Source organism: Ictidomys tridecemlineatus, unplaced genomic scaffold (assembly GCF_052094955.1).
Source record: "Ictidomys tridecemlineatus isolate mIctTri1 unplaced genomic scaffold, mIctTri1.hap1 Scaffold_39, whole genome shotgun sequence".
NCBI lineage: Eukaryota > Metazoa > Chordata > Mammalia > Rodentia > Sciuridae > Ictidomys > Ictidomys tridecemlineatus.
In genome coordinates, this window is record NW_027522555.1 from 460,472 (window position 1) to 488,411 (window position 27,940).

At 42.3% G+C, this 27,940-nt stretch overlaps 1 pseudogene; it reads left to right on the plus strand.

The window, feature by feature from the left end:
• Nucleotides 1–2,792: 2,792 nt before the first annotated feature.
• LOC101961809 (single-minded homolog 1-like) overlaps nucleotides 2,793–27,940 on the plus strand; it is a 95,706-nt pseudogene continuing 70,558 nt past the window's right edge.

The window sequence follows — 27,940 nt, forward strand, 5'->3', positions numbered from 1 at the left end:
CCAGAGCCCTGGGCTTATGTATGTTCAGGTGTCTGGGCCACAGCTGCTAGCAGGTTCCATGAAGGCAGCATTCTAGGGAGCCCCAAAGGTGGAAGGGGCTCTCAGGAAACAATGTCATGCCTTTTGTTTGTTTGCCCTTCTTGGTTGGGGGAGATGTCTGTATAGATCAGGATCAGGGGCAGTGTAGACCACCTCTGGACCACAGGGCTAAGTTTTAATACAAAGGAGGCGATGGCCTAGATTCTGTAGGATCCCTGTTTTGTGTGGGTGGCTCGCTGTGCCCATCTCTTTGCTTTCCTCTTCTATTGGAAAAGAGGTTAGTAGGATTAGCCTGTTAGTCTCAAGAAACTTATTTAAAATTTCCCATGCTGGAGGCAACCGCAAACTCACAGAGCACGTGGGAGGCACCTGAAGTCCCTGTTCACGGTTCAAGTCCCAGGCTGGCAAGGTGCACATGTGTGGGGGGCTGGTGGGTGGGTTCACCAAGAGGCTGCGAAGTGGGGCCCTTGGGTAGGGTGGGGGAGTGAAAGAGTCCTTGCTCCAACCTGAGTTCAGAGATTAGAAAAACAGGTGTTAGGTGGCTGGCTAATTCACTCTCTGGGTAAACACGGCTCAGACAGTTGTATGCCAAGGATTTAATGAAGGGCTATCACCTCAGGGCCCTATGTTCACTTTGTTTATTAAATGACATTTACTGGGTTCATTGACAAAAGAGATACCTTGGGGCCTTGTAGTAACCCGCTAGGTACCCCACAACATCAGCCTTTGGTGCAAAGACTTCAATACTGATTTTGCCCCTTTTGCTTCTGAAGAAAAAATACTACATTTCTTCCATTTCATACGCGCCCTGCATGAAAAGGGGGGGAACTGCAGACTCCTCATGCCCCCTGCCCAGAGTCCTTACAGAGGACAGGTTTCTGACTCCAGAAAAGCACCTCCATGCCTGCACACTATTTGCAAAAGAGATACGGTTTAGAGCAGCCTCAGACTTCACTGAACTGTCTAGAACAGTAGAAAACTTCTTCTTAACCCTAAAGTGGAATTGCTTAGCCCGGTGGCTCCATCTTACCCTGATATCCGTCCACACTGGCAGAAAGAGGAGAGCTAGGAAAGTTTCTTTCACGCCCTCCAAATCCCTCCCACCCGTTCCCCTCACTACTACTACTGTGGTAGCTAACTTGACCTTATCTGATCTTTCTGGAATTTTGTGTAAAAGCGACCACATCCATCTCCATCTTCCTAACCATCTCTTGCTACAGTATACCATTCTGTGATCCGAACAGCCCAGAGTAGGTCTCTAAGGGGCTACACCCACTGGGGAAATGACTCCTCCTTCTAGATTAGATCCCATTAGCTGGTTCCAGTTTTGAAACACCCACAAAATTTGTTTAGTTCTTTCCCCCTTTTCTGTCTATCCCAAACTTTGACCTCCTCTTGCCAGGTGTTGCACAGATGTGTAAATAACCCCAGAAAGCTGCCATCAACTTAGAGTTTATGCCATTGGGCAGCAAGGAGATAGCAGATGTCTGTATTTTTAAACAAAGACTCTTAAAGGTGTTCTGAATGTCAGTAGAATGGCACACACCCCTCTCTAGAGTATTTATTTTTTCAGCAGCAATGAGCGCCATAAATGGGAGGATAAATGCACCGTTATTGGTGTTCTGACTTTTATGACAAAAATACCTCTAGACACATCTCTAGGAGCAGAACCGTGATCACCAGCATCACCAAAACCAAGCCAGGAATCACATCAGTAAGGAGTGATCTGTGAGCAGCGACATTGTCTTGGGCAACTTAACTTTTTTCTTGTTGCTATCTGTTGTCAGATGACAAAAAGAAAGGGCAATCCAAATTAGAGGATCTCTAAACCATAACTTGTCCGCAACAATACTTGGGAGCGTTCTTTTAAAAAGCTCCTAGTGGGGAATTGTAGACATTTTAAATTCAATTTTGCAGACTGTATCCTTTCTGTAAAGAATATTTATGTTGGGCTTTTATTTCTTGAAACAAAACCCAAAAGAGTCGGCTGATATCTAAGATAATGGATTATTGGGAGATATCTATCAATCACTTGTAACTCTATTTTGACATGAAATATAAACACTTTTCTCCTAGTGTCCATACGAAAAAACTCCCCCAACAGAGATTTCCACAGTGAGCAAATCAGCCACTAATCCGACGCATTTCAGAAAAGCCGCTCTTCTTTGGGAGTAAAGACAGGCCTTGTATTTATTTCCTCTGGTGATGATTCGGTGTCCTTCTGGTTTCAGAGAAACGTGAGAGAAAATAAAGTCAAACATGGGCGGGCGCACGTGGGGTCAGCATTTGGGCAGACTGCTCAGTGAGGTGACTACAGTCTTGCCTGCCAGCAACCCCAGCCTCCCCGCCCGCCCTCTGCGGCCTAGGGGTTGCAGCACACAACCTCCAAGCGCTCCCAGCACCGTTATGCTGGTGTGTCAAGCCGAGTGCTCAGACACCCAACCCCAGGGAGCAGGGATAGCACTGGGCGACAACACCCAGCAGCAGGCCCCAGAGGCCCGGATCTACCGTGGCAGCTTGGCTACTCCCACTCCTGTGCTCTGTCTCTTTAGGTTCCCGGTGGCCACGCGGGTGGTAGGACGCGTGGGGGCGTTGCAGGGCGTCCTCTCATCAGGCAGCTAGATTGGCCAATGAACTCTGCCGCAGGGCGCATCCGGCCAATAGGAGGAGGAAAGACTTGTGAGTGGCGTTGAGAGAGGGTGGGAGAAAGGGAGCCCAGGAGTGAAGTGGAAGCTAAACCCCGTAAGCTGGAAAGAAGTTACTGGGTTGAGGGGGGCGCTTTCGGCTTCCAGTTAGGAATAATACTGGCTCTGTAGCAACAACCGCAGGGGTCTGAAAGAGTTACCTGGGTTTCGTGTTCTGCATAAAGGGACTCAGAGTCGCCTCGGATGTGATAGGACTGAAGAGCAAACGTCGGGGATTATTATGCCGATTTTCCAAGGAATGGGGTTCTCAGCGCTGAATAGAAGACAAGGCTGGTTCCTCGGTTGTCCCAACAGCATTTGAGACGTAGAAACCTCAGGATTGCCCAAATTTCCATGGATCAGCAACTTTCCTATCGTACACTTTTTCAAAGAAAATATTTTCTGTTCTCTGTGCTGTCCTTTTACTACCAGCACTACATTCCCTGGTGTAGACTTCAGCCTCTTCATTTAAAGTATGCCTTATGTTTTTCCCAAGTATGATATCTGATTGAAAATTAATTTTTGGTTTTGGATGAATCTGTGGAGCTCACGTTGTAAGAAGAAAAGGGGAACGATTCACAATGAAAGAGAAGTCCAAAAGTGCTGCCCGGACTAGGAGGGAGAAGGAAAACAGTAAGTTTTATGAACTGTTTAAATTACTGCCTTTGCCCTAAGCTATCACCTCGCAGCTGGACAAAGCATCCATAAACAGACCCACGACCAGCTATCTCAAAATGAGAGGGGTGTTCGAAGTAGGTGAGTTACTTTACTAGAAGGAATTTCAAAGCAAAGGGGGTAGGAACTTGCCAGACAATGAGCCTACCCCAGTGAGGGAGGTGCACCCATATTTACTACATTTTTTATTCTATGCAAAGGGAATTCTAGCCTAACTACTTGATTCAGGTCCTTGATAAACTCAAGGTTGCTTTTCCTTTTCCTAGCTCCCCGTTCTGCCCCATTAATACTTTCTGTTCAGTCCATCAGATATGTTTGGTTGGGAAGCAGCCCAACAGTGCTTTTGTCAACACGTTAGATACTGGGCTCAAATGAAAGTACTATTAATCCAAACATGACTTTCATTTTTAATCCAGTTGTTTGAATTGTATCCAGTAAAAAGCAGGAACACTGCTAGATTCTGCATATTTGTTAGATATGGATAGATCTACTTACATGTAACTAAATCAGATAATAATTCCTCTATATGTCTATGGTTCTGCAAGTGAGGAATTGACCCAGTCTCTTGGCTGCCTATAGTAAATTTATTCTGCATTTTCAAGATATTCCCAAATTAGGAAACTAATTCTGGGACTTGGTGATTTGCAACTCTGGCCTTTGCATTATCTGTAAGATACTAATCTATTTTCAAAATACATCAGATTGGACTAAGATGCCTAGCCCACTTAGAAAATATCTTCTGGGTCGCGGGTTGGCCAATGGACCCTGGAAAAATTGTTTGATAAGGCTGGGAAATTAGAGTAGTTGAGTTTATACTCACTAGGGAAAGGACACTTCTCTCTTCCATTGACCCATTGACTCAATCAAATTAAATCAGGTTTACAAAATATTTTAAATATGTTTTTACTAGAAGAGGAAGATTTGAAAATGTAAAGGAGAGATTACTAGTCAAGCAAACAAAAATCTAGCAGAAAAAAAAAATCCCTGTTAATTTACAAACAAAACTTCTTATTTGACCTCTGAAAGTTTATGTTGAATAATTATTTTGAATGTTTGGCATTTGTTGTTTTAAAGAAATAAAGTTGCGCAAGGAAATAGTCATGATTGGGTTTGGAGTTTCACTTTGCTTGATCTTGATGCACAAGCTTGCAAAAATAGGCGTCAAATTAGTCAGGGACACTACAGGAACACTTCCAAATTATAGTTCAATTCTACCCTCAAACTACATGGTCCTTTTCTCTTAAAGTGGTTTCTTGAACTGTTCTCCTCATTTGACCCTGGAAACCACAGGAGGGGAATCAAAGCTTTAAGTAACTGTAAAGTTTTTTAAAAGAAAAAGAAAAATATTTAGAAAGAGGGAGGAAATTTATGCTAAAAACCACATTTCCCATTCCCACATTTCCCATTTGCACTGTGCTGAGAATCGCTGATGGGAAACTGATCATTATACCACGCTGTCTTCTGTTGAAAAAAGAGATCTTGTTGTCTTGTATACTGTCAGCGCCTACTTTATAAAAATAAAGCTATTGCCAACTCCGCTAGCCGCGCAGTTCCTAACAGGATTACTAGCAGTCATCTGCCAGCCCCTGTGGTCTCAGTGGGTTCCCTTTCTGCGGATTTCTCGCCAGTCTGGCAATTATGGATGCCAATGTCGCTGGCTGTCTGATCAGAAGCAGCCTATGGTGCTGCCTGTGGGGCTGCGAGTGATGGCAGGAGGAGAAGAACAGCGGGTGGGCGTTCCCGGGCGGGCATCACCGGGCACTGAGAGCCCAGGGAGTCGCTGGGCCAGAGATGCTGGCCTGCGTGGGACAGACCCTGAGCAGGGGCCAGCTCTGCCCGAAGGAGCTCAGGGCTGTTTGGGATGACTGTTTTTGTTTTGGAAGAGAGCAACTTTCTTATTTAATTAAGTCCTACCTCCACAAATTATAAATCATGTTATAAGTAAATAGGAGGGACAAAAAGTAAATTCCCACAGGCAACTTCTCGTTATTTATTTTATTTTATTTTTTAAGAGAACACCGGCGAAGTCTCCCGCTGGAATACCCCTGGTGGCAAGTCCAGTCCCCTCTGGCTACTTTAAAGGGCAATTATGCTTTCTGCAGCCAACTCCCATCACCTCCTCCAGAGTCCCGCCGGCCCCTCCCACCTCTCCCTTCTGTGGATGAGTGTGAGTTGATAGGGAGGAGGGGACAGACGTTGTGTGAACTCTGGACACGTCATTGATTTCTCCAGCTGCTGTGGAGCTCCTAACTCCCCCACAGCCTCCACCCGATGAGTTAAGGCAGGGTCAGAAGAACAGCTGGCTCCAGGGATGAGGTTTTAATTCTGAGAGTGTATGAGCTTCAAAAACTCAAATGCAGCCCTTCAAAACATTAAAAAAGAAAAACAACAATAAATAACAACAACAACATATCAGCTTTCAAAGGAAGAAAATAGTGAAAAGCCTTAGAATTTGGCACAACCTGCAGGGGTTGCCCAATTTGTGTTCTTCCTTACCTCAGAGAAGCTTCGAGGACAAGACTGAGGTCTGAGGCAGTGAAGGAAACCGGAGTCCTTTCCATCTGTGTATGGTTGCAGCCTTTTTTTTTTTTTTTGAACTGGTGACTGTACACAGTGGTAGCTTTACCACTAACCTACACCCCAGTCCCCATCCTGGAACTTGTGATCCTCCTTCCTCAGCCTCTCAGACCCTGATATCACTGACTTGCATCTCCATACCCAGATGGTTGCAGTCTTCTTTAGTGAGTCTAAATGGAATTTGAAGATTAAATTCATCCTTCTTATACCAGTCTTGAAGCCATTCTAGCACATAGTAGACCCTCAATAAATTTGTTTTAGGGACAGCTATTTTATCATGATAAATATTCCATTACACATAGATTTTTGTAAGACACTCTCAAATAATTATAAATCTGGTGACATAGCTATAGGCAGAATGATATTGTAAAATCTGGGTTATTTTTGTTCATATCAAATTCATCTATATTACCCTACAATGCAAAAAGCTATGAATTAAATGAACAAATAAAATTCCCCCATACTTATTTTTTAAAGGAGAAAAATAATTAAAATATAGGTCATTTCCTTTCCAATCTTCCCTGCTAAGTGTAGTTTTTCACTCAAATAAGTTTAAAAGCTGAAACATGCCACCAAATAGCTTTTATTTGGTGGCATGTTTCAGCTTTTAAACTTATTTTACCTGAGTAGAAAATAATTAACTAATGAGGGGGAAATGATAGAGAAAAGAGAATGGGATATGGATATTCCAAATAATTAGGAATAAGCATTAGATTCCCATGTTAAATTTGAGATTTAATAGTAAAAAAAAATAAAATAAAAAAGAAATTCTGATAACATTATTGTGAAATCATTAAAAGCACATATCTTCTGACTGATAATAGTCTTTTCTAAATAGTCTAGAAAAGGAAAGATTGAGGCATGTAGAAATATATAAGTCTTAGGTGCTATCAAAGCTGGAAAGACAGGATAAAAAAGAGAAGTCTTCACCTTGTTTGTGTGCTAAATAGGACAAATTCAGCTAAAAAGAAATACATATTAATTATCCTTATATAATGCAATTTTACTGGGCATAGTGGTATGTGGAATGAACTTTGAAGGAATCAGACATGTATTCAAGTCTATAGCTGTTCAGTCTTGGTAATATCGCCCTGCCATTTCATTGTCAAAACCTCTTTAGAAAATAAAAATAATCACAATTGAAATTAGTGAGTGTTCAGGAAAGAGGGGATGAATAAGCAAACCTCCACAGACTCTTTCTATAATATTCATCTCTAGATCTAAATCCCTAATTGTATTATATTTTTTGAAGCAGAGATCTGAAGAAAAGAAAGAGGCCTCCATTTCCCACGTGTATCGGTGATTTAAGACTGTTTTTCTTGCTGCTCAAGGAAATGATTGAGCATTAAGTTTCCATGTTTATTTTCTTACAGAAGTTCTTCTCATTTAAAAGCCTTTAAGCACAGTTTATGCTCTACACTGATTTTCTCCGTTTGATTCTGGTTTTGATGTTGACTTAAAATGTGGAGTGAAGAACTAAATTTTGTGCAGAGCATTTGCAAGGCAGATTTATTTGCTAGAAATTGTAGGTCTAGCCACTGGGTGAGGGGCACACCTTTTTTTCTTAAGGAGACAGATCACTACCAATAAATAATGACATGAAAAAAATTTAAAAAAACAGGTATAAAAAGCTATGATGATGATTTCAAATAAAGTATGATCACATACTTGAAGCTAAAACAATACTAAACTTACAGAGTAAAAAACCTGATTTCTACAAGAGTTGTTTTTCAGTTCTAGGGAATCCTGGCAGCTTGAAACTTTTCCTGACAAATGGTGACACAGAATACAAAGCCACAGATTCTTGCTGCATTTATTTATAGGTCCAGGAATTTCTCAAAAAAGAGGTTCATACTCTTATTATATTAATGATTTTAGTGGGTTATTCATTTCCAGTCTTTGATCCATAAAAATTTAAATTTTATATGAAGAAGAGGAACCCCAATTATTTAGGAATGGTCCTGCTATTCTGAGGATGCTCAAAGAATGTCCAAAATGAAACAAATCTTCCTCCTCAGGTCTCCCCACACAGTGGGCGACTACTGTGCCTTTGTGGCTCAGGCTAGGCTAGGGACAGTGACCATAACATAGTCTCAAGTTCATTTTACCTGTGTCAAGGTCTGAAGGCCCAAGGCCAATTAAGTTGGCACAGTGGGTCCCATTCTCCCTGTAGTGGCCCAGTCGCCCCATTCCCCAGGCCGGGTCAGGTGTAGGAAAGCCCGGAATGTCTCCGCTGGGGTCTGGAGCAGAGGCCCTGTGGAGCACTCAGAGTGCTCCTGTGTGCCCGCAGCCCTTTCTCGATGCCTGGGCACAGCCCCAGTGACTGGTGATTATCTAGATCTGAAATTATGTCTCATCTCTCTGTTCCGGGAGGGAAGATTCTGTGCGCTTGTAGAGGATCTCAGCTCCAGGAGAACTGCAGTGGACTTCCTCTGTCCTTTGCGGCTCTGCTTCACAGTAGCGGGCCTGTAGGGAAGTGGCATCGCCCAGACCCTCTGCTCTCAAATGCCCAAAGACTTGGACGACTTAGCTTGACATGTTTTAGCCACTATGCAAGACACTCCCCAGGTATTTATACCCAGTTTTTAGTCTGAATCTTGGTGAACCCTCCCCTCCCTTCGTGTTTTGCAGTTTTTGTTCATTAGCAGCCAGTTCAGATGTGTGGCTGCCAGGCTCAGTCCCAAAAGGAAAGCCTAAACTCAGAGGGCGCAGAAAGGGTCAGCCCTGTGACCATCTGGCTTCATCCCACATTTACAGAACATTTACAGTGGCTTCTCAGGTGCAGCCACAGAGTGTCTCTGGCCCCTGAGCGGCAGGCAGAGGAAGGCAGGGCACACGTATTGCAGACAGAGGGTAGTCACACATTGTGGGGTCCTGGGGAACTGGTGCAGGACAAGGTCAGGGTCATCGACGCCCTAGGGAGCACTGCCACACTGGCTGGGGTGATTAGAAGGGCCCCTGCGCTAGAGGAGGGAGAGGGTGCATGTCCGTTCCCCAGTCGACCTTCTGCTCAAAGACAGATCCAGGAGTTCTGTCTCGATTGGGAGTGTCCATTCTCTGTCTCTCTTCTCCAGAGAGTCCAGCCCCAGAAGTACGGGGAACCCCAACACCAAGGTGGCTTGGTAACTCTAGCGGAGGAATGCTAGGGTTTGCCTTCAGTAATGGTGCCCAGGCTCTGCAGGATACATAGGCTTTGGGATTTCCTCCCTGGTCCAGCCTTCTCACCCTCACCCTCTGCCACGGTTGACCCAGGTAGCTTGGACAGATGACTTGGGACTAAAAAATAGGAGTTGTGCCTTCCAGGGTCTTTCCAGCCCCAGTCTCTAGGTTGTGGTCCAATGGAGGGACAGTGTCTCTAGTTTATGCATTTATCCCCTCATTTCCTAAAAAGCATATCTTGATCCATGGAGTAGATAGTGGTCCCAGGAACAACTACAAGGAGGATGCATTTCTGAGGCAGTATAGTATGTACAGAATAAAAGAAAGAACAAGCTCTTTCCTTCCACCTCTTCCTGTCAGAGTGAACGGGGCCATGATGCAGGGTCTGCAATCTGTATTTTGTCAAGGGTATGAAATTCATTCGGAAGGAAAACCTCGATCCATTTATTTTTGCTGCTTTCAATAACACAGCTGGATGATGCTTTGGGCTCAGCTAGACTGAGGCTCATAATTCATTCGCCAAGAAAGGGCCTATATGGTGCCTATGGGATTAGGTCGATTTTAGTGGATCCACTTTGCCTTATTTGGTTACTAATTGGTTTCTTGTTTTATAAATCAAAATCTCATTTTCAGGAAATAACAAAACCCATGCAGTCAGTCCATCGAGGTAATCCTTGGATCAGGGGGTATTTAAATGGAAAAGGCTCAACCGTGCACCAAGGGTAAAGCACCCATGAAACTTACAGGGGTTTTCACATGAAATGTGAGCTATCCCTTTAGATCCATAATAGGTACATCCCTTCTAATGATACTTATGTAAATATGATAAACCAGACATGAAAGAAAGAGGGGGGCCTGGGAGAAGCCAAATTTATCTGCTAAGGTTAATGTGGCATATCTTGGAAATCTTCCAAAATAGATGATGTTTTCCTTTGTCTTCGGCCACTGTAGCTGGGGAAAACCATTTGGTCTAAAACCCGATTTAGTGATTGCCTCCCTCACAGAGCTCCTTTTCTTCTTTGCAAAACCCTGTTCCCTCAGCCCCACCGAATTACAAGAGCATCTTTAGATCTTGTTCCCACTGTAATCCCACCACAAAGGGAGCTGTTTCTTCCTCATTTTAAACAGACAATCAAAGTATTTGTGAATTTTCTGCTGTAGGTCAAGTGCAGAAAGAAAATCTCAGATTACCCCTTTGCCAAATAAAATTGGGTGCCGGAGTGTGTCACTGAAGGCAAGAGGCGAGGGGGTCCAGGGAGAGGGGTCACCGGCCCACTTCGAGACTTTTGGAAAAAAAGACCCTTGCTGCGGGCTTGGGGGAGTGTCCTCTGCACCCCAAAGGGCGAGTTCATCCTAGTATTATGTCAGGAAAGGCCAACAGGTAGAGGAGGGTAGCCGGTTCCTTATAAAACCTTAACCCAGACTCAACCATGTGCCAGAGATTTCCATGGGAAACAAAGAGAGAAGGCAGTCCTCCGGGAAAGCCAAAGGTTCCTTAAAAAGGTGGTGGGGGTGGGTGGGAGAGTGGATAAAGGAGGGAGAGGAGGCCTCTGTTAACCCGCCCCCAGATGGGCTGTTTATTGACCTTTGGGAAGTATAATAATAAGGCCGTAACCCCACATCAGAACAGTGGAGGCTGGCGCCGGAGTCCTAGACCAGTGTTCCCCCACACACACACCCCAACAGCCCAGCCCGGGAGATCTTCAGATCATTGAGTAGGGTGGGCGCTCCTGGAGACCAATAGAATTTCACATTGAAGACGTTTTTTGGTTTCCAACACTTCTGGGGGCTTCGAGCCGGTCTCCCTACACAAGGAAGATGCAGTCTGCCCCTACAGTGCAGGAGTGCCTGCCCTCTGCTCGTGCAAGGGGTTGCAGGACTTCTCAGGTCCAAGGGTGCTCATGGGCAGTGACACCTGCGTCCCGGGCACTCTCTGCAGGGTCCTTTTCCTTTACCCTGTTAGCCTCCGCAGTCAACTCCTTCTGACTCTTCTTTTGGGTAGCAATGTCTGAACAGAGATTTAAAAGAAAAGAAAATGTCAAGTGCCAGATATCAAGGAGAATAGATTGGTTGAATCCCGAGGAGCGAAGGGGAAGGAGACAACACGAAGGGGTGTTTACAGGTGACTGGGATGGGGACCTCCTGGAATGGCCCAGAAGTAGGAAAGAAACCAGGGCAGTGGAGTCACTCTGGGGAGGGAAGTTGGGGTGGGCAAAAAGTCAGGAGGGGTCAATCTGCACGAGGGAGAGAGAAGAGTCCAGTCGCAGGCTGGGACACCAGTGTTTACCGAGCAGTGGGGAAATCGGAAGATTTATTTAGATGTGCAGACACCCAGAAAGATCCTATTTGAGCTTAAGGGGCATTCAGTGTGACTCATTGCTGAGATTTTGATTTTTTGCTTAGGAAGCAGCTCCTGGCCAACACCTTGAAAAAAAACCTAACTCCTTGTTTTATTGTGAAAGATTCTTCCCAGCGCCACATTTAGAGTGTCTCTGTCATTGTGCATTTTAAGTATGTGGCCCTAATGAAGAAGGTCATCTTAAATAAGATGTCATGTTAAACCTTGTACAATGATGTAAGAATGGAAGGACTTCACTCTCTAGATGATATAATTCCACAAGCAGCCCTGTTAGAGATATCATCTATAACACGTTTAATGTAGCTTTGTCCAAGTTTCTTCTGCCTTTCTATTTCTTTCTGTACACAGGTAATATAGTAGACTATTAATTTTTAAAAATCAACCATGAGAGTCTTCAAGGTTTGCTGTTTTAGGCATCACCATAAAAACTTGCAAAGCCTCCAGAGATCTTACCATGGTAACATAGAGGAGATGAATGTACTGTCCTTGTTAATAGGAGATGATACCTGAAAAGTAGAGAACGTAATTACTTTCTATGTCAAGAATGCAACGAAAATATTGCTAAGAAATTGTTAGCACCTCAGAGTAACTGACTTCAGGAAAGTACCCCACCCCCTTTTTGAGGCAGAGGGGACAGGACTAGAATGTTTCAAACTGGGGCTCCGAGGGAAAAGGAAGATGAAGGATTTGGAAGGGATGCTGGTGAGCGTCAGACTGAAAGTCAACCACGAGCTCAATGATTTTTTTGAAGGGTATTAAAGTCAGATCCAGGGGAGGAAAATGTCTAGAAAGTCCCACAGCCAAACAGAGAGGATGCCAGGGATCAGATGAACCTGGCCAGTTGTTTCGGGCCACTTTGGGGGCAGAGGTTCGCTATGTGGGGGAACATCCTCCGCCTCTTGGTAGGGACGATGATGAAACCTTTTCGCGAGAAATGAGTGTCTCTCCTCTTCTTAAACAAACTAGTGAACCTACGTAAAAGTGATCGCTGGTATGGGATGTCGGGAGCTTCTCCAGCACAGAGGCCCCTTGAGATCCAGCCAGGAGAGCTCTCCAGAAGAGCCTGTCCTCACTGAGAAACCCGGTTCCCTCAGAGCCAGAGTTTGGCTTCTGTTCAGAACCCAGGGAGGGGCCAAAATTCATACTCTGGCATCACCTCTTCTCAACTGTGCAGGTTGGATGGGGGTGACTGGGAAATAACATCAGTGGGTTCTTCCTCTTGCGCTAATGTGTAACAAATCACAAAAAAATGAAAACTAGTCCCCAACTGACACTGGGGCTGGGATTCTGATACTAAAGTTTGTTTCTATGTCTTTCCAGGGCTCGGTGAGGCGGGGGGACACTCAAGTCGGACCAGCCCCCTGGACCACGTTGGCCGCGAACTGGGCTCCCATATCCTCCAGGTAGGACACACGTCTCCCAGTGGCTCACATCCTTCCAGGTCCTGGTTTCCTGGATGGGCCTCTGCTTTCTTAAAAACTAACTAACTAAAAAGTAAAATGTAAAGATCCATTCTGGACATGGCTCTCTCAGCCTAACAGCATCTCCAAGTCACAACTAAAGCTCTTAACTGGGTGAGGATGGGCGGATGGTGTCTCACCAGGCTGAGAGGGAGGCAAAGTGGCAACCAAGGCTTTGGGTTTGGAAAACAGCCTGGCAAGGCTCCATCAGGGTGCTGAGACCAAGGCAGGGGGCATCTTTTGTCATCTTTCCGTGGCTGGCACTGGATGCGCAGGGCCAAGCCCCAAGACAGAGCGGCAGAACCATCTGGAATAAAGGATTTCTGAAGGAAATAACAGGAATCTGGTAGAAGTGCCCGTCTGTGCTTTAACCTACACGTTGCGGTTCCAGCTGGGTCTGCAACTAATTTCATCTCTTCCTTGTAGTTCCCAGGCTCTCCCTCATCCCAGGCCAGCCCATGCTCTGGGTTCCACACATACACAACCCCAGGTAATGAGTTGAACCCATGTGAGGTGCCCATTACATTGTTGTTTGCAGTGCCCATAGTTTTAAGTTGCGTGTTACCGGCCTAAGTTGCAGAACAAATATTTTAAATAATAAAACTCCAGATGGCATTTTTAGGTTTGACACTTGTCCCCTACCCCACACCCTCTTTATTATTATTTAAGTCCACTGGGAGTGGTAGCTTGGGACCTAAGAAGTTTAAGGGAAGCCCGCAATTCTTCCCCCAGGACCCGCATGTACAGTAATCTCTCTGCAGGGTCCCACAGCCTTCATGTTCCACTAGTACCCATACTCTTTTTCCTCAGGAAACAAGAGATTTTAGTTGCACTGAACAAAGAAAGGGTATGAGCTTTTCTTTGCTGGCCTGGCTTCCATACTTTTGAATTTATCTAGAAAAGATGCTGTAATTCCCTTCATTTCAACACCTTTCATCAGATGTCTCTCAGTTGCCCCCCCATCTTTTCATAATCCCAGCCAATCTCTTCTGGCAATATAAACAAGATAACGAAACCCCCAAACAATCCCTAACCCTTTCTAGCTCTTTCCAAATCTCTCCTTCCCCCCAAAAAAAAAAATTCTGTTAGGATTGACTTCCATTCTTTATTTTAGTGGCTCACTCCCTTCCCCATTTGCTCCAACATCCCTGCAGTCTGTCAGCTCTTCTACCCATTAGGCTCTACAAAGGCCCCATTGCATTTTTATGTTAAGAATTAGATGCCCATTTTTATCCTCCCTCAACTTGTTTATCCTACAAAATAGGAGAGTCAGGTCTGGGGCTGTAGCTCAGAGGCAGAGCCCTTGCCTAGCATGTGTGAGGCACTGAGTTCTATCTTCAGCACCACATAAAAATAGACAAAATAAAGGCATTATGTCCATCTACAACTACACAAAATTTAAAGAAAATAGGAGGGTCAATTGTATGTCATCAGAAAGTCCTTTCCTCATAGACTTTACATTCTAAGAGGAGCCTTAGAAACCCAGACAGGTATACTGCATAGTGTACCAGGTGACAGGTACTGTGGAGAAAAATGAGAGGTGGGCTCTGTTTTAGGGTCACAGTTTAAAATGGAGATGATTTAAGGGGACTAAGAAGGTGACATTTGGGTAAAGACCTTTAAGGAGGTGACACTGAAGACGTAACATTCTTCTTTTTTCTACAACATCTGTAGTAGCCTGATTTCTAAGATTTCTCTCCTCTCTGACTGCTCCTCTTTGATTTTCCCACCACTGTCTGTTTCACAAATGATGTAGTTTTCAGAAGGTTCCACTGTTTCTTCTCTCAATGCTCTACAGCCTCCTGGGTGATTTTAATCAACACCACTTCTTCAACTCTTCCCTCCACATGGCCCTGCCTGTTTTATCCAGATCTAGATCCCCTCTTGAATTCTAGATCTTTATTTCATACTAACAACTAGACACATTTAAGTGGAAATTATAATGTCCCTGAAGCTTCTCCAAGACAAAAATGCATATTGCTCTGCCCCAAATTTATTTTTTAAAAAAATATGTATTTATTTTTTTAGTTGGGCACAATATCTTTATTTATTTATTTTTATATGATGCTGAGGATCGAACCCAGGGCCTCTCACCTGCGAGGCAAGTGCTCAACTGCAGTGCCACAATCCCAGCCTTCTGGCCCAAACTTCTGCTTGTAGAAAATTCACTGTTGCTCCAAATTTCAGTCTTGGTTAATGGCATCACCCTCTACTTAATGTCCTTACTGAAACCTGAAAGTCAACCTGAACTCTCTTTCTGCCATCCATTAGCATGAAGTTCACAGCCAGCATCATCTTTAAATTAGATTCTCTTCTTTCTTCATCTATTTTCTGATCACTCAGTTTCAGACTTGACCCATCTCTGCTGCAGCTCTCTTCTCTGATCTCTTCACCCCCATTCCTCCCTTCCTTCTGTGGGTCATTTCCAAGATTAAAATAATACATCTAAGCATGTTATTTTCCTGCTTAGGAAACCTCTGTTGGAATCTTAATGCCTATAAGAACAACTTCAGATTCCTCACATTGACATTCCAAATTTCAAAAAATTATTGTGGGTGTACTTTTTCAGCTCCACCTATAGTAAACCAAACTCATCACTTCAGAATACATCAGATTCATCCTCCCGCAAAGTCCCTGCCTTTGCCACATTATCTCTTCTGCCTAGGATGCTCTTCTTCTCTTCTCTATTCCAACCTTCCTTTCCAAAGTTCTGCTCAAAAATCAGCTCCTGTAAGGCATCTTTGACTCCCCTTCTCTCATCTCCTGAATCCCGCTTTCCTATACACTTTCTCGTGCCATTGACCAGCTTTATTTTCTCTATAGATTTCAGACTGTAGGTTCGTCCATGTTGACCAGTGCAGTAGGGATAGGATCTTTCCCAAACCCTGCTATTATTCTTTTTATGATATAATAATGTCCCTACAGAGCCCTTCAAGCCTGACACAGAAAACCTGGTTCTTTCAGTGACTATCACCCCAAGAACCTAATCTACTTCTGTGATTTATCTCCAGAATTTTTGTGCATGTCTATTACAAACATGTTTTCTTTGTCCCCTTTGGTAAATCTTGAGCCTATGGGGCATGAGCACTGCCACAACTTCCTCTGGATCTCTTCTAGTGTGCTACATGCTTCAGATGCTTACAAAATTGGAATGAATGAAAAAAAAAGAGGGGCTCTTGTGACTGGTTCTATGTCCTGTTTCCCAACAGTCTCTCTCTTCTCTATCTCTCTGCATTTCTGTCTGAATGTTTCTAACTTTCGCCTTCCCCCACCTCTGCATTTCAACAGATGGCCCAGAGGCCTCTCCATTCACTCTATTTCTGCCTCCCCAGACCCTGGACGGCTTCAACTTTGTGGTGGCCGCAGATGGGAAGATCATGTACATATCAGAGACAGCCTCAGTTTACCTGGGTCTTTCTCAGGTAGATGAGTGGTCTACACTTCCAGCCTGCTGTGTTTACAGCCAGAGTTGGAAGCAGGAGGGGTGGGGCTTCCCCAATCCTTTGATGTCTGCATTTCTGGGCTAGAGACTTCTCAGTTGATGGAGGGATTCATTAAACAGATCTGGATCTTCTCATTCCTAGACTTCCCTTGTCCATTAGCTTCCTCCCAAAGCCCAAGCAATTGCTACTTTTTTGAGGCTTTACAATAAGCCAGATACTGTGGGAAGAGATTATATGCTTATCTTTACCAGAGATGCTACTACTACTACTACTGCTACTACTACTACTACTACTACTACTACTACTACTACTACTACTACAACTACTAGTTATTGTTATTATCTCACAGATAAGGGAGCTGAGGTGTACCTAGGATGCAATAGGTAGCAAGGGGCAGAAATGAAATCAGAACTCAGGGCCAATTTCTGGCTCCTGTTTTCATGGCCCAACAGACCCCCCCCCACCAAGTTTTCAGCTTCTTCATGGGGCATTCTACTATTGTACAGACGATAATGCTCTCGTCTTTACAGGTAGAGCTGACCCGAGAGAGCATTTATAAATACGTCCACCCTGCCGACCATGAGGAGATGCCCGCAGTGCTCACCGCCCACCAACCCTACCACTCTCACTTTGTACAGGGTAAGGCAGACATGTGTCTGCGATGCTTAAGCCCATGGCACTCACCTTGTGGTTTCCCCAAGTTTGTCGTGGCCGGAGCCACCCAGTCGCATGTTTCATGTCCTGATCTTCCCTCTGCTCTCTCTCAGAGCACGAGAACCAGCGCTCCTTCTTCCTGAGGATGAAGTGTGTCTTAGCCAAGCGGAACGCTGGCCTCACCTGCAGGGCTACAAGGTAAGTGGCTGAGGTGAAAGATTGACACCCAACCGTGGTTGGGTGTCTTTGGACGAGGCAGGACACAAGGAATCTGCAGGGTCTGAGGGTCATTTCCACATCAGGGACCACTCCTGCGTGAGCCATACGTAGTATCTTTGTTTCAAAGAGCAGCAGGTCCAAATGCTTCATTAGTCCCCGAAGTGTATGAACTACTGGGAATGAAGCTTAAAGACTAGGTCTGACTGGCTAGTACTCCACAGCCACGGGCCTCTCAGAGATGGGTCTGAAGAATCCTGAAAACCTCTGAAGTGGTGGGGAACCCTTGGTGGATTCCTAGGAGTTCAAGCCTTGCCCAGATTTGGACCTCCAAAGAGGTGAATAATCAGAGCTTCAGCTCAAAGCTGTGGTTCTCAGGTTGAATGCGATTGAACATCCTCAGACGCGTTAGGGTTGGTGGAGGTCTAGGCATCTTCATTTTTACAAGCTCCCAAGTGAGTTCAGTTGTACCTGCAGTCACTCTCTTGAGACACTTTGAAGTCCTATCACTTTGGGCCCCTTCCCAGAAGGGCGCGGCCCAGACAATGTTTCTGGCTGAGTAGTTTCAACACCTTCCTCATCTTTCTGGGGCTCTTCCTGAGTGGGGCTGAGTCCTTCGCCCTCCCCCTCTGCCACAGGTCATTCACTGCAGTGGCTCCCTGAAGATCCGCCAATACAGCTTGGACATGTCCCCCTTTGACAGCTGTTACCAGAATGTGGGCCTAGTGGCTGTGGGTCACTCGCTGCCTCCTAGCGCTGTCCCGGAGATCAAGCTGCAAAGTAACCTGTTTCGAGCCAGCCTGGACATGAAGCTCATCTTTATGGACTCTAGGTGGGTGGGCAGGACGCAAAAGGGCTGTTTCTAGTGTAATGCAACCCTTCTTAGCCAGGGAGAGATCCCCCTTGATCTGAATGATCCCATTCTGCAGATGAGGCAACTAACCAGGTTCTGCAAACTGAGGGCGGGCACCCAGGTCTGAGACTGTGTTTGGTCGGGAGTTGAGGGCACCCGAGCACTTATCCCACCCCAAATCCTCTCCACAGGGTGGTGGAGCTGATGGGGTATGAACCTCAGGACCTGATTGAGAAGACCTTGTACCACCACGTGCACGGCTGCGACACTTTCCACCTGTGCTGTGCTCACCACCTGTGTAAGGAACACTCTGCTCTGCACCCAAACAACCTGGGTGGCTCCCCAGGGTGGTGGGGAGTGGGAACCTAAGCACATGCAAACCGACTGACAGAAACCCTCATCCTGGTAATTGCCCTGGTGGTGCGTGAGGCCCCAGGGAGTGCCAGCTGGTACACTAGGCCTCATCTTGTTTCTCTACCTTACACCTGTCCTAGCACTGGTGAAAGGGGCGCTTCTAGTCAAAATATCTTCTAATGTTATGCTTCACCACCTGCAAACATCACTGAAGTTGTGAACAAAAATGGAGGCTCTTAACTTTCCTTACCTGACTTACAGAAATTTTCTGCTATTTAGGATTGAACCCAAGGTTGCTATGCAAGCAAGTACTCTACCACTGACATAAATTCCCAGTTCACATCTCGGCTTTTCATATAGCTTTGTTTGAGCTCAATTTCCCCAGACTCTTCCTTCCATAGTTAGGAGAATTCAGGGAACTCCCAACTTTATTTGTTCCCCCCATTGCTAAAGGTGCAGACATCTGCCCAGAAAAGTGCCATGCACTAGCATGCCTATAAAGAGTACCTGGGGCCTTGATTGATTTAACAGGGCCATCAATTGGGAATTGGCCTGTTGTTTCTCTCTCAGGGCAGGCGCAGTTATTAAGGCCCACAGGGGGTCCGAACTCTCACCACCTGGCATTTGGGATAAGTCTGGGCCAAACCGATTCACCACCATTTGCCTCTGTTTCTCCATCAGTGCTGGTGAAGGGGCAGGTGACCACCAAGTACTACAGGTTCCTGGCGAAGCATGGCGGCTGGGTATGAGTGCACAGCAGCCGTTCGTCCAGGCCACACTGCATTGTCAGCATTAACTACATCCTCACGTGAGTGCAAGCCTGAGACCCCTTTGACCACTCCTCGGGACTCTGATCTCTGAGAGAGAGCATGTGGTGGGCACAGTCTAGTTAGAAGAGACTGGGATCATCTGGGTATTCAGGTTTGAACCCTTAGTGCTGGCTTCGCTGGAAGTAGGCTTTCATCTTCCTGAAAAGGCTTTCTTATTCTTTTCTAGAAGACAATATAGAGGTTCTTCCATCGCTCTTGTATTTGCTTTCTTTTCTTTCTCTTAACCTTTTAAGCGAACTCTGCATTAAATAAAACTTAATGCAGCAGAAAGAAAAAAGAGAGAAAGAGGACAGGATCCAATGTTAGAGCCATTTATAGTTAAAAAACAGGACATCTGTTTCACTTTTTCAGATCTAGGCTTTTAAGTTCTTAATTTTAACCAGAGTCTCCAATCAAAGTGAAGATTTCTGAGAGAGTGTTTCTTTCCCTGAACCACAAAGGGGGCTTAAGTGACCAAGAGGATATGACTTTAACTTCCAGGAAGCTAAGAGAGCCAATCATAAGCTGCAGGTCTTGGTGGGGCTCCCCTCCTGATCCTGACCACTTCACTGGGTGAGGAGCTAAGCTCTGGGTGCCACCTGTGGCTGCAACCCATTGGGCAGCTGCAACAACTTCTTTTCAATCTATTCTTATTAAAAACCATAATTCTTCCTGGTTTCTGGTGTGGCCCTTCAGTCTGATCACGTGGCGGGGTGTACACCTCCTGAGGAAAGCATGTTATGTTCTGTATAATGTTTGTGAAACTGGAATTGCTTAGGGTTGAAGCCTTTATAAAGAACCCTTTTGTATACTCAGTTGCTGAATATTGTTTTGTTGTTGTTTTTGTTTAAATCAGCTGGCTATCTCCTATGTTGTGTCCATTGGGAAAAGAAAAAAACTGTCACAGAAAATTGAAGAGGGAGCTAGGAAAGCTAAATTCTGTTCTCAGCTCTGTCACTAACCTAAGATAAACAAAGTCACACATTCAGGTTTGAGATATTTTTACCTCTGTATTATGAAGAAGATGGAATGAACATCAATGAGTTTCCTCCATTTCTACAATTCCCTCTCTGAGCAAGCCTTCTCTAAACATCAAAAATAACTTACAAAAAAGTTTGAATAAATCCATCCACTGGGATCAAAATGCAATTTGGCATAGCTCAGTAAGCAATCTGATGCTATACCAATTTGCAATGTTCTGCACTCCGGTAAGCACCATAAAAGCAGAGCACATGATGGGGAAATGATGAACAAACGAGAGGAAATTGGCATAGCCAATATTTGAGATAATGAATAGGAAACTTAGGTGGTAAAGAGCTTGTGTATTGAGAGAGATGGTGGTGAAATATTTTATAGTAGTTCTAATTTACTGACCAGGCTTAAGCAGTTTTTTTTAATATCATAAGAGGTCATAAAATAATTTGAATGAGTAGAAATATAGCAAGCCTTGGAATGATATAACCTGCTATATTAGATTTTCTTCTTTAAATAATTGAGATCTATACGTCATGGAAGATGTGAAAATAAGTATCTGAAATTAGGGTACGTTTAACTGGGAGGGGAACATTTTAAGTGGCAATATAACACATCAAGTGAAAAATTTTTAAATGAACATACAGTTTTCTTCAGGATTGCAGAGATAGGAAAGACTATGCAAACAGAACACATCCAGTAAAGCTTCACTTGAGGGATGTCGAAAGGACATTTTAACGTGTATCTGTTTACTTTCTATTCCCACTTTCTTTGATTCTTATTGTTGTTTTACTATTTCTCTTATTTAGTACTAAATATAACAATGTTATAATTGTGTGCATTATATGTCTTTAATTGCCATTTGTATTCATATTAAAACTATGTAGTGGAAACTAATAATAAGTGATATCTCTGATCTTTTGTTAAACAGAGGGTGATAGTTCTTTACTTGAAAAGAAGGAATAAAAACATTGATTGATTAACCAAAGTTCTTTAACAGTGATTTTTATCATAAAGCTAATCATTAGGTAACTTTAAAAAGTATTTTTAGGAAAGCATGATTATCTGGCTGAAGGTGACTTTATGATACGGTAAAAGTACTAAATATTCCATACAGTTCATACTTCAAATTTTAAATTTTGATCTTTTCTTTGACTAGTGATCTGTGGTACACAATATTCTTTTTTAAAATATTTAATTGATTTTATTTTTCAGATACATGACAGTGGAATGCATTATAATTCTTATTACACACAAAGAGCACAATTTTTCATATCTCTGTATATAAAGTATGTTCACACCAATTCTTGTCTTCATACTTGTACTTTGGATAATGATTTCTATCACATATTATTTGGAGGTGCTGAGGGATAACAGTGAGCAGCAGCTGAGGGTAGCACCAGACCAACCACACAATCAAAATAATAAATAGCCATTACTCTGCAGTGAAGTATTTTGATGAGTTACAATGAATTGTAGTTAGATTATTGAACGCCATTTAGATTTACTCCTTTTTATTTACGTAAAGTATTTTCAACTTATGATTTTTGAGGGAAAAGGTAACCCCAAGTAATAGAGCATCTGTAGAAAGACTTTCTACTCCATCTTGTCTCTGTAGGAAGACAAGATAAAAACTTATGGAAAAAAAATCTTCCAGTATATAGGAGTTATTCTCATGGCAACTGTGTATTTTCTGTTGTTATGCTTGCTGTTGTTTTGTTCTGGGTCCTAATTTTGTAAATGAATGCCTTTAAAAAAAGTGTATTAGGGGCTGGGGATGTGGCTCAAGTGGTAGCGCGCTCACCTGGCATGCGTTCGGCCCGGGTTCGATCCTCAGCACCACATACCAACAAAGATGTTGTGTCTGCCGAGAACTAAAAAATAAATATTAAAAAATTCTCTCTCTCTCTCTCTCTCTCTCTCTCTCTCTCTCTCTCTCTCTCTCTCTCCTCTCTCTCTAAAAAATAAAAATTAAAAAAAGTGTATTAGTATTCATTATGGAAAAAGTAGAATGATTATTTTAAGGGAAAACTATCATTACTTAGCCAAGTGTGACTTGTAATGAACATTAAAATATACTTTAAATCAGGAATTTTAAGCTATGGTGGAATTTAATCTTACCTAAAGTAAAATTATTTCTTAGGACAAAATGTTGTATTAAAATATAATAGGCTAATTCTGTCAAAATATAACTCAACTATTGAATTAAAATTTATTAAATTCTTGAGAGCTTATTACATACCAGCAGTACTTTTCCACATACCTCATTAAATAATAACAGAGATATTTTAAAATGTAGTTTCATATAAAAACACATTAGGATTAACTTTAATTACCACAATAATAGTTGCAATGCTTACCAATGAAGCCAGAATATATTGTTTAATTAGTGTACAAATAAACAAAATATGACCCCTGACATTATTTAAAAGGAAAAAGTCAAGATTCTCTTGCCTTCAGAAAAATATTGAAGTGTTACTGTGTGCCAAGTACTTTTGTGATGTTCACCATGCATTACTTCATTTTATCATTACATAAATCATCTGGAACACATTCTATTATTATGCTTCCCAAATAACTTAACAGAAAATTGAGGTACTAAGAATTCAAACAGAATGTTTATGCAAGTGATGTGGCAAGGTTTTAACTTAAGAAATTTGATTCTTGCCACTGAGTTATTAACCATCACACTACAAAAAAAGAAAAAAAAGAAAAAGAAACAAGTAAGAAAAGTTCAATAAAAGTAGATTTTAAATTTACCAACAATTTTATAATATATTCTTTATGTTTTAATTAAAACGTTGCATTCTAAACACCTTAGGAAAACATATATAAGCCTCCTAATATTGCCTCTTTTTTTGTACACCAGAGGACACTTCAGAATCAGTGTTCTTTACTTGAAGTTTATTCATGGCATCTGGTCAAGGTCAAAAGGGATTACAAATGATTGGTGTTTAGTGCTTACTAGTTAAAGTTTGTTTGTAATATTTCTGTATTAGAAAGCATTTAGGCTGGAGTTTCTTTCTGCTGATCTTCTATTATTAGAAAAGTCTAAGGTAAAGCAAGTGACTTGCCAGTTCAAGTACCTTCAATTGTTTTAAAAAAACCAATGGCACTGCTTTGTGTCTTAGTCATTGTATCCTCTTCCCTTCCTCCAGTATGTTTAATCACTTTTTGCTACCTTCTAAAGTACTTTCTTAAGATGGTACAAAGAAACAACAATAATATAAACAAGGGGTCTCTCAGCTCAATTTGTGCTGGTTTTTGGCACCAGTTTAATATGACACCCCATGGGAATCTGTATTGAAATTAAGGCAGTGAACTTAGAAAATGAAAAGTTCAACCAGGAAGTTAACGTCCAATTTGCCAACATATCTATGTTTATACACCTGTGTGTGTGTGGGTGTATACCTGGACTTAGCATCAATTTTTGCAGTAGTTACAACAGGCCTTGGCAAGGGGATTTAGGCTAGAGGAAGATTTTGGTTTATCAGCAACTAGAGTGTTGTGATGTTTTGTTCTACTCATTGGGGGTTTCATATGAAACACAAGGTCAGCTGCTTTGATGAGGGGAAAGAATTGTTACTCAAATTAGGAGACTCAGGCTTCCTGGCTGTAGCTGAGAAGAAGTCAGGTGTGCCATACCTGTTTGTCATGTTTGGCTATTTACATGAGCTAATATCAGCCAAGCAAGCCAAGTATTTCAGATGTGTCTTTGAAAATGACTGGTGTTTTATAAGGACAAAGAATATGCTCATGATAGAATGTTGAGTAAAATAACCCAGAAAGAAATTTTATGTAGAGAATATTATCAACCACTTTTTGAAAGGCATAAGAAAACATGCTAGAAGGAACTATACATTAATCATGGGTTTTTTCTTTCTTTCTTTCTTTTTCACCAAAAAAAAAAAAAGTGGTGCATAGAGTGTTAAATGTCAAGACAAAATATTGAGGCAAATACTGAACAGTTGAAAGCAACTATTTCTGGTTTTATTTCTTTTTTGATCATGTATGCTGTAATTTGTATGTTTGTAGACTATTAGAGATTTAATGTATGGATACTGCCTTACATTAATGTTGGCAGAATATACTTTTAGACATAAATATTGTGAATTATTTTTCAGGAAAATCAGAGGTATATGTTTATGATAAACATGTATTTATTGAACAACTGCTATGTGTTACATGTTCTGTCAGGCCCTGGACATATCAGGCAGTCCCTAACCTCAGGAAACTTGCATTCTAATGGTAGGTGAACTGATTTTCTATTTATGCATAAGAAATTATACTACACTTAACAGCTTAAAACATCACACACATTTACCGACCCAATTAAGGGCATGGCTGAGCTGGGTCTTTGCTCAGGGTCTCACAGGCTGAAGTAGAGGTGTTGCCAAGCTGCTGTCTTATCTAGAGGCTTAATGGAGAAAGCATCTGCTCTCAAGTTCACTTGCTTCATGATGAAATGTACTCCCTTGCAGCTGTATGATTGAGGGCTCTGACTTTTTGCTGACAATTGGCTGGAGTCCATGCTCAGTCCCTAGAGGCCACCCTCAATTCCTTGCCATGTGGGTCTCCAAACATGGCCACTTAATTCTCTAAACCTAGATCAGGAAAGAGAACTTGTAGAATGAGGTTTGTTGTTGTTGTTGTTGTTGTTGTTTTAGCAAGAGAAAATTGCTTATAATGTAACATTATCATAGGAGTGATGTCTTATTTGTTGCATATTTGTATTGGTGAGAGGAAAGCCACTGTTAGCTACTGCTATTGATCACTGGGGTTTATCCTTCTGGGAGCTCTGAGGAGTGTTATAGAATGTACCTCAGAATTGATTACAAACTGTATTCAGGGCTAGTCAAGGGTTGCCATGTGGAGGAGAACTCCCACTTCAAGGGGTATAGATGTGTCAAAAAGACTAAGCAGTTTCCCAAAGACATCTCTCATGAGGTAGCAGAGAATCCCTGGTGGAAAGTGATAGGTACCAGGAGCAGCTCAGTTGAGGTACTTTCAAACTACAGATGTGCAAATCTTATTACCACAAAGTGGCTGGAGATAAAGGTGGATGAAGAAGATGTGAGTTGGGGACAGAAGTGTTTGATGCTGGCAGCTAGTAAGAGGCTGAGCTGAAGTCTAGGTTTTTCTGATTTCACTGCATCCAGCTGTTACATGAGCATCTCTTGCATTTAAACAAATGTCCCTTTTTCATGAGCACTGCATTTCTTTTTGCACTGAAATTCTCCATTTAATTCTCATTGCTTTGAGTAAAATCATTTAAAGCAGTGTTTCTCAGAGTTTAATGTGCATACAAATCACCTGGAGATCTTATTAAATTGCTGATTTTGATTCAGCACATCAAGGTGTGGACTTGAGTCTTCATTTCTAACAAGCTCCCAGGTGATGTTGCTGTTGCTGTCCTGCAGGCCACACTTTGAGCAACAAGGTAGAAAGGTTAACAAAAGAAAAGAAAAGAAAAGAAAAAAGGCATAACTAGGTTGTATATTTTAATGAATTGAATAAAAGAGGGGTTCAGTGATGCACTTTGAGGTTGTTAACTCAACAGAGCCTTTCTCAAACTTATTGGCTTTCCAGTGGCCCAAAGGTTTATAAGACCCTCCGGGCATATTTTGAAAGATGATTTGAATAATATTGTTGTGTAAAACCTCTCCCCTAGCAGTGCAAAGTGATTTTTATTACATTAGCCATCTGGTCATTGCCCACTGAGGGTTTTAATTTTCTTATAGGAAAATAGTCATAATATGCTAGTAATGTGAAAAATCGAATGTATACTCCCAATAGAAAATCATTTTCCTGCTCTGCAAGTTTATCCTCATTGCAAATGGCTTTCCCTAAACCCAAATGTCAGTATCATTAGGGAATCCTGAGACCTGTTGGAGTGCTACTTCCTGAAGGGAAAGACATTGAGTTGCAAGTCCTGTCTCAACTGCAAAGAAATTTTGTTCTGGGAACACTACGTTTACTACTGACTGATTCAATTTGGTTAGATTTTCCTTCATGGTATTGGTAATTCCAAGGAAGAAATAAATTAGGTAATCTCATAGATCCTGTCATACATTTATGCAGTTCTTACAAAAACACGATTAAATTCTGCAATATGGCTTCTAAAGAAGCATTTTGGGAGAAAATATGGAAAAGCATACCTCTAACATTTTATGTACAATTGAGATTTAATGTGGCCATATGACCACAGCAGATAAGAAACTGACTTCAAACTTGGAAATGTAACAAACCCAAGTTCCCGTGATGGTTTTTAAAAATTACCTAGATACTTTTTCTTCTCTTAGGGTTATTATTTATTTACTCAGTTCTCTCCAAACATCTATTGAGCATTCACTGTGAGCACTGACATAGTGGTAGATGTGCAGTATGAACAAAGCAACTCTGACCTGATGGAAATTACAAATGGAGAGAAAGAAGCCATTAAGCAAAATTGCACACAAAGGCTTATTTGAGTACCTACATGGTAAGTGCTATGAAGAAAACACTCTGCTGAGTCCTAGAGAAAGCAGTGTGCTCATTGTATTTGGAGAATTGAAGACTCTAAGTGTGCTGGAGGATGGGGCCAGTGAAGATGCCATTTGGTAAATTCTGTACAGGAGAGCACACACAGTGAACCAGGTACAGCACCATTAGCTCATTAAATCCTTACTCCCACTCTGTGAGATCAATAGCATTATTATTCTCATTTATAGATCAGAGGCCCAGAGGGTCAGCAGATTGCCCAGTGTTTCATGGGTTGAGGGTCTCATCCTGGGAAGTCCAGCTTCAGTCTTCATGACTGCCCTGTGTTGCCCATCTGCAGGGGAAGAGAGTACACCCAGAGACCAAACAGGTAGGCAGTTTAAATTTTTTCTCTCTTCCTCTCAAACTTGCAACTTCAAAGTTTTAGTCCCTATGTGAAAGCACAGTAGGTTAACTGACCTAATTAGTTAAAAGTAACAGTGAAATAGAATAATCATAGCTCATTATTTCATGAGACAAACGATAGTGCTGGAAAACAAATTCTCAAAATGCATAGCCATGTTGTCATTTTGAAAGATCTCTCCAGGAGGGGTTACATGTCGGAGAAAATGACTGTATTTTCACATCTCAGCATGGGTGACTCAGGGCTTCATTTTCTGACTGTGATATTAACATGCCCTTTTCATAATTCCTTGAAGATGTGTACAACCCAACGAGGACACCTGTTTCCTGTGCATTTTTAAAGAAGGAAAACGATGTAGTAAATATTTAAATGTCATGGCAGAATTGTAAGAAATGGAATTTTAAGTGACTTCTCTTTTGTCACTCAGAGAACTTTGATTTCGCTATAGGTTTATCTTAAGCTTTAAATAATGAATATCCATAAATTTAAAATTAGTTATTAAAATTTCATTTAATTTCCTACTTTTGCTACCAAACCCTTGGATACATTACTGTCAGTTCTGTAAGGTACAAGGCTGTTAAAGGGAATAGAGCAGGTGAATAATAATTCATTTTTTAAAAATGAATTATTATTTTTTTCATTTAAAAAATTTTAATTTGTTATATATGATACCAGAATGCATTACAATCCATATTACACATATAGAGCACAATTTTTTTCATATTTCTGGTTGTACACAAAGTAGAGTCACACCGTTCATGTCTTCATACATGTACTTAGGGTAATGATGTCCGTTTCATTCC